Here is a 7,861-nt window from a genome sequence, read left to right on the forward strand (position 1 = left end):
TTGGGATAGCACCTCCAGGCACAGCTGTCAGTGGGGAGAGGTTGACTGTGGGACCACCGAGCACACTTGGGGCTGATAAGCTGGAAATGATTCATTTTGTACTTAGGTCTGTGCAACTTCATCGCCAGACCTCGTAACTCACGTCAAGTGCGACCCAGAGTTATGCGGGCAGTTCCTGGTACTGTAGTCCAAGGGAATCAACCAGACGCTAAACACAACCGTTACTCGCCTTTGATTTAGTGACATTTACAGACTGCGCCACAGTCTCCCTTTCCTGTGACAGGGTCAGCTCCTAACCTTGGCATAGAGGACCTGGGTTTCATTTAGGCTGCACTCTCTGCAGAATGGGTGCTCTCAGTTCTCATAGTAATTGCGTTAACTCTCACAACTGTGTCTAAAACTGTAATCCACCAGGGCTTAAGAGAAAGGAGTTCCCTTCCTGAGAGAGTCACTTGGGATGGCAGATATCATTTCAGATGGGAAGTGCAAACTTATTTCAAACTTCAAGAAGGAACTGATCACGAGGCAGGTGGCTGGTGAATCGGTCATATTTAAGAAGCCCCTGGACAGAAAGGGCCGGGAGGGTGATGCCAGTTACACACACAGAGCTGAGTTGTCCATCCCTTGCTGTTCACTCCTGGAAGGTTCCCCACAGCACGGGCAGATGGTTACAAACTCCTCTTTGAAGCTGCAGTACTGGAGACAGGACCAGTCAGCTTCCAAACCAGTTTAAACATTACGTGTTCAGAGACTGACATTGACGCTATCAAATAAAAAGTTGGGAGAAAACAAGATTTGTCTTAAAGTTGCCATAATTTTCTTCCCACTTGGCTGTGTTTATTTCTTTTATTATGCACACATAATTTTCTTCAAAAGGCAAATCTATTTAACTAGGATGGAGGCTAGCCTCCTTCCCTCCCTCTCTCCCCTTTCTCTTTCTTTATCTTTCTTTTTTTTGTGTGTGTGTGTGTGTCTTTGTGTTCTGAAAATGTACTGTGGTGTGTAGCCCAAGATAGTCTCAAACTTTTGCAGGTTCTCCTGCCTCTGCTGGTCACGTGCTGGGACCTCCAGCTCAGCCCAGCTCACCACAGACTGGTTTCATCATTATGACTTTGTATCATCTTTTCCCAGAATCTTCCCGAGGGTGGAGACTCTAAGGTGAAGTCTGACAACGAAACTCCCTCAGCTCAAAGATTAAAACCCTATCAACCCATTCTTTCGCTGTGTTTTTAATAAGTGTACATAAAGTATGGTCTTAAGAGAAAAATGGGATAAAAGACAGAAACCACTTTCTCTGCAAGTTGACACGGGTGGGCTAAAACAGCAATACCAGGAATTACAACTACAATTAAGAGAAATACCAGACGATGTTGTAATAACATGTGACAATTTCTGTTTTCAAATTCTATGTCACAACCAAAGACGCTTAGAAAAACCCGAGTCCTAACCACACAAAGAAGTGGGCCTTATGGAGGCAGAAGGGCACGGAGGCAAAGACCTACAGCCTGGATCTGTGCAAAGGACGATGCTCCAAAAATACCCGCAGCATGCTCAGTCACTTAGTGTGTGCTGACTTTCGTGGTCTGAGTTGGAGACACACTAATGGCCTGTACACCAGTCCATTTTAACACACAGTGCAGGATGGGAATATCATCCTGAACCCTCTACTGTCTGTGAAGTTTTGAAATGCAGCACACATTTACCCAGATAAATGTCAGATATTGGTACATCTTAGCTTTTTTGTTTTCTTTTTTAACTTAAGTGCATGATGGGGTTTTAAAAGTTCAAATTCAGAACCTTGAAGATGGGCACTATTCCATCCCCCAGGGAACAGCATTGTAAGACAGGAATCACACATAGCCCCTTTGGTTTTTTGTTTGTCTTTGTTTTGTCCCGGAAGCATTGGTATGGCCTCTGAAACACCCAGAAAGAAGCAGCCAGTGCTGGAAGGCCGCTGCTATTGACTTCCCAGTAGCGACTGTTGGAGTTGTTTGTCTGCAGGGGCAGCCTCCAGTCTTCAGCTTCTCGGTTGCAGGGGACGTGGCTTGCAAGGTCCTGCCTGCACCTCACAAGCTGCTGTGGTCACTTTGCTTTTGGGAAATTGGGAATGCTTGTACTTCTCAGTTACTTTGGTATGGTTACTCTTATTTGTGTTAGAGAGGTGTTAAACAAGGCAAAAGTGTAGGACAGGTGGGAAGAGGTAAATGGCTTTGGTTTTTGGTTGTAGCCTAGAATCTAATCCAGGGTTTTACCCATGCTGGGTCAGAGCTCCACCACTGAGTTACATCCTTAGTCCTAATTCTTCTATGTAACCTTTTATGAATCTGTGGACTCATAGGACAGGTGGTGGAAACTCCCTAACCAGAAGGTAAAAGACTTCAGCTCAATATCCCCGACAAAGAATCATATACTTATGACATCTGCATTTGGAAGGATGAAATTTTAAATGTCCCCCACATACTGCTAAGAGCCACATGACATTATTTATTGCTTACTATTGCTGATACATTTTTTGAGATTTATTTTATATACATATTTTACATGTATGTGTGAGTGTCTACACATATGTATTGCATTACATGCCTAAATTGTACCCATGGAGGTCAGAAGAAGGTGTTGGACTCCCTGGAGTTACAGGTAGTTATTCGCTTTCATGTGGGTGCAGGGTATTGAATTCAAGTCCTCTGCAAGTGTAGAAAGTGTTCTTAACCACTGAACAGTCTCTCCAGCCCTGGTATTTAATTTTTTAATATTTATTTTATTTGTGTACGTCTGAGTGAATGTCACATGTATTTGTGTGCCCTCAGAGGTCAGAAGGAGGAATAAGAGTCCCTAGGGCTTTGTAGACAGTTGTGAACCATCTGTCACGGTCTTCTGGAAGAGCAGTAAGTACTTTTAACCACTGACCCATCTCTCCAGGCCCAATTACTGCTATTGATACTGTACACCAGATTTTGTATTAAGTGTAGCATCCTAAGGATGTGATTGGCAGTACACACATCAATCAAGCCTCCGGGTAAATAACCACTCTCTCTGAAAACTGCCATTATCTACAGCAAAAAATAAAATACAGCATCACCTACAATAAGACCAAGCAATTCCAAAAAAAAAAAAGAAAGAAAAGAAAGAAAAGAAACGTTTGCATATTAGAATGAACTAAGGAGTGGTACACAGTTCTAATTACCTTACTCAGAAACATCAGCATGGTGAAGACTTCGGAACTGACACTTGCCATTGACAGTCTTGAGGGTTTGTTTTCCTTCCCACTCATATTTTTCAAAAAATCATTTTGAGATGATTTTGTGACTTTGGCTTATTCTAAAGAGTCTGAGGTTGAATGGTCAAGGTGAAAGCATATTTTGATTTTAACTCAGGTTTGATCTAGTAAGCATACAATAACTCTGAGTTTAGATAGTTGATTTATTGTGTAGCTGGTGTGGGATTCCCCTCTGTATGCTGTGAATATGTTTTATTACCATTGGTTAATTAAACAACAACAACAACAACAAAAAAGCTGTTTGGGCCAATAGCTTAGAGGGTAAGGCCAGGCAGGAAATCAGAACAGAGATAAGGAGAGTAGGCGGAGTCAAAGAGATGCCATATAGGTACCGAAGGAGACAGACACCAGATTCTTATCAATAAGCCACAGCTTCATACTGATAAATAGATTAACAAAAATGGGTTAATTCAAGATGTAAGAGGTAGCTAGGAATATGCCTGAATCATTGACCAAACAGTGGTGTAATGAATAGTTTCTTTGAAACAAAGGAGCGGTCTCTGACTACACGCAGCTTTGTTTGTTTTCTGAAACTTTAATTCAACACTGATAAATATTTTCCATCCTGTCGTGTGGAAATGTGCGTGGACTGGTTCTGAAGCGACCGGTCTGTTTACAAGAACTCCTTGCTCACGCCCCTACTCACCTGTTCTTGCTCTGGGTCACTCAGAATCAGTGTTTCTCTGTTATATCTTAAATCACTTTTACTATCTTTCTTCAGGATCCCAGCGAAGTGGATATGTTGTGATAAACAGGTTCATATAAATAAAACCCTCCAGCCACCAATCGAGGTATAGCTGTGCTCACTGGATGCCTTGGGGAGCAACGTCGCCAGTGGGTGGCAGTGTGGGTAAGAGCCAGCCACATTTCCTTCGGCTGCTTCCAACACCTTAGAATTCAGACTTTAGAAGCAGCCTGCTAATGGCTGTAGGGACATGGCAGGTTTCAGAAGGGACACAGTTCCACCAAACATGGGGCACCCGGCAGGAGGCAGCTGGCTGTGTCTAGTACCTCGGGAGGAACTTGCAAACCCAGGCCAACTGCTTGCTCCTGACCAGCACAGGGCACCAAAGAGCACAGGTTGACTTGGCTCTCCCGAGGCACGGGGACTGGCAGAAGGTCACTCCCAGCTGTCTCTACTCGGCATCCAGAAAATATAGCTGTGTCATGTTGGAGACATTCTTAATGTCACCAGCATCGCTCTGGGGACCCAGGGACAGACAGTGCTCACTTAAAAAGTTACGGTGATTTTAGCATTCAATAAGCTTTTATTTATTAAAAATAAATATTTTTAATGAGCAGAATGAATACTAAAGTGGAACACCATTACACTGTCCAAGGAATTAATATAATCAATTTATACAAATTCCTTTCTTTTCTTTTCTTTTCCTTCCTTCCCTCCCTTCTTCCCTCCCTCCGTCCCTCCCTTCCTCCCCCGTCCCTTCTCCCTTCTTTTTGTTTGTCTGTTTTTCTTCATTTTTGAGACAAGTTCTCAATAAGCAGCCCTGACAGGACGGGAGCTCACTATAAGTAAGCTAGGCTAGCCTTGAACTGGAGATCCACCTGTTTCTGCCTGCCAAGTCTTTGCAAATGCTGATTGTTTAACTGTGCTTCTAGGTACTAAGTAGAGCAAACAACAGTTAACATTCTTGCAGGGAAGTTATCCTGTTGCAAACACAGAGTTCACATGTTACAAAATTCTTGTGCAATTTCAGTTGAAACATACTAGCAAAGAGATGGGGGGGGGCGACTCATATAATGCCGCAAGTCCTCCTAGAAATCCTGGATGGGCAAATGTCTGTGCAGGGTTCATTTATCGGAAATGCAAATGTTTTGAATAAGTTTGTGAACCAAGTTACTGAGCGCAGTGCAACAGGGGAAACGATGCCGTCCTTTCTAAAGAGTAAAAAGATCCGCCAACATGAGCTAGTGTCCGGCTTCCTGGGACAGACTTTAAGAGAGGGGTGGCACACCGGCTGTGTAGCTTTCCACTTACCAATCCATTCAGTCATTTTCAGAGCTGACCTAGACAGAAAAGCCTGCCAGACACCTAATGCACAAAGAATTCAGGAATAAAACTAAAAACTATGTACTTTCCTCCCATTTTAGCCTCTCTACATGAACAAAAGTCTATGATCCTCTTGGTAACAGTATTTATATCATGGATTTTTTAAAGACATTTTACCCATTTATACAATTAATAACTTAATGAAAATACTTAAATTATTGAAGGAAGATTTTTTTAATTTAGTAAAAGAAGCATAATTGCATGAACTTATGTTTAGAAAATCCCAAATCTTCCTTGATAAAAAGCTATGGTGGCACATGCCTTTAGTCCTAGCGCTCAGGGGGCAGAGGCAGGCAGATCTCTGATTTAGAGGCCAGCCTGGTCTACAGTCTGAGTTCCAAAGAGAAACCCTGTCTCAGAAAACCGAGACCCAACTAAATAAAACCCTGACAAACGGCCATTTGTCAGGTGTGAAAGCAAAAGGAGAATTCTAAGGAAAGATCCTAAACCAGGATGAAAACCTGCAGCAGCCAGGCTGTTGGCTGGCAACAGGCCAGGTGAGCGGCACCCAGGCATGTGAGCCCAGCCCGTTGACAGATGTTTAGGAGACAACTTGCACTGAGAAAATACGGGGGAACAGTTGGAAAATCACAAGAAACCCGACCAGCTACCAGTAAATAAGCAGCTTCTCCGGCAGCAGGAAGGAGAGATGGCAAGGGGCTCTGGGGTTGGAGACTCTCAGCTGGAGAGGGTAACTCCTGCTTTTGCACTAGGAAACCCCTGGGCTTCAGAATGACAAACACCTTGCTGTAAAGAGCCCTGTCACCTCTGTCTTAAGTGGTGGTGCCTTTTCCTGGCCTCTTGGCAACCTAGGCAGCACACAGAACAGGTCACTGGCCAATGAGGAGCCTCTGACTCCTGGTTCTTAACATTAACACAGCCCCAAGGAAAACAAAGTTGGTACTGGCCAAGCTCCAGCGGCCACAGAACGTCATCACTCAACGCATTCCTAAAAATCTAATTTTGTATTAAGAGTCAAAATAAAAAAGAAAACAAAATGGTTACCAAAGATACTTTCTCCAAGGGAAGCCTAGGACGCTGACATAGTGGCCCCTTGTCCTTAGCTATTTCAGGATACAGAACACACAGGCCCATTTATGTGCCTCATAAAGTGTAACGTAAATTATCACAATCAATAAAATCGAGCCACATTTTCTTCAAGCTCTAAGATAAAAACCCTGTCATGTTGTCGTGTTTCTTCTGGGTGGAGATAACGCTTGGTGATAGAAGAGGAAAAGCCGGCTCCCAGAAGACAGGGTGTTCGCCACATGCATGGGTGTGCGTGCATGAGTGTGCAGTCACACATATTTGCACAATACAGGAGTGAACATTTACAACTGCCTTCATGGCTCTCTTACTTTTAAAGGGCGTAGTTTAAATTCAACACACCCTTCTGAGGTTAATTTTATGACGATATTTACTACATTGATGATTTTTCGCAAACTTTTGCTGTTCATCAATAATTCCAATCCTAACCATATACATGCTAAGAACAGGACAGGTCCAATATTATGGACCTTGGGTTATTATCTTGGCACATTTTATACTAAGGTTAAAACATCCATGGTCTTCAAAATCACAATGTGCAATTGTTTTTCTTAATGTCATTGTATTTGCGATGACTTTTGTAAATTATGCAGGGCATTCCAAGGCGAACTTCCAGGATTCAGTACAAAATAACCAAGGTTATACTGCAAGATAAACGCCTTGTCACGAATTGTTTCATTTAGATCCTCTCACCGCCCCCCCCCCCCGCCCCGTGCCCCATGGTTTGTTTTGTTTACCCACCTCGATCAGGATTCCTAGCCTGCCCTCTGTGAACTCGGATCACTGCCCTTTCTAGCGGCCCTCATTCTGTTAGGAGACCGACGTGCGGGTGCTTATTTGCCCTCGACTTTGAAAGTCACAAAGGCCACGTAGATAGAGAAATTCAAAGCAGTAGTTCAAGGGCATCTTTGGCTTGGCCCTGTGCCCGCGGCCGCGCTCCTAGGTACGGCGACGCCCGCCGGTATCCCGGGTGTGGGGTGAGCAGGACTTGGGGTGCGGGCTGGGTGCGGTAAGGGCGCGGGGCGCGGGAAGGACGCCCGCCAGCACCCGCTCCCAGCTCCCCGCTCCCCGCTCCCGCCCAGGCCCGCCCTTTCCCGGCACTATGGAAACCGCATTTTCCTACGCCAACACGCCCTCCTCCTCTCTCCTATTACATCCAGAACAGGCGACTTCCACTTCCCGGGAACCTGACAAGTGAATGGCTCTGATGACGCCCCGGAAAGAGCCCACGACCGGGGGCGGGGGCGGGCGCCCGCGGAGGGTGGGGCGGTTCCGGGGCGCCCCTTGCACGGCTCGCCGCCGGCAAAAACAAAAAAAACAAAAAAACAAAAAACCAAAAACAAAAAAAAAAAACAAAACACGGAGCTGCCATCGACCCATAGCTCAAAGGCAGCGATGTTCGTAAACAAGCCGGGCCGCGCGCCTGCCACCCACGGCGGGCACCGCCCTGCGCTGCGCGCCCACCCCGA

General features: G+C 45.0%; 1 long non-coding RNA gene across 1 annotated transcript in view; it reads right to left on the reverse strand.

Moving 5' to 3' along the window:
• Positions 1–7,455, reverse strand: part of LOC125414410 (uncharacterized) — a 29,730-nt gene extending 22,275 nt beyond the window's left edge. The window contains exon 1 of the long non-coding RNA XR_015736198.1: positions 7,134–7,455. This is a non-coding gene — a long non-coding RNA (uncharacterized LOC125414410). The remainder of the gene's footprint in view (positions 1–7,133) is intronic.
• Positions 7,456–7,861: the final 406 nt, after the last annotated feature.

The sequence above is a fragment of the Myodes glareolus genome, chromosome 23, assembly GCF_982192425.1.
Source record: "Myodes glareolus chromosome 23, mMyoGla1.1, whole genome shotgun sequence".
Taxonomy (NCBI): domain Eukaryota; kingdom Metazoa; phylum Chordata; class Mammalia; order Rodentia; family Cricetidae; genus Myodes; species Myodes glareolus.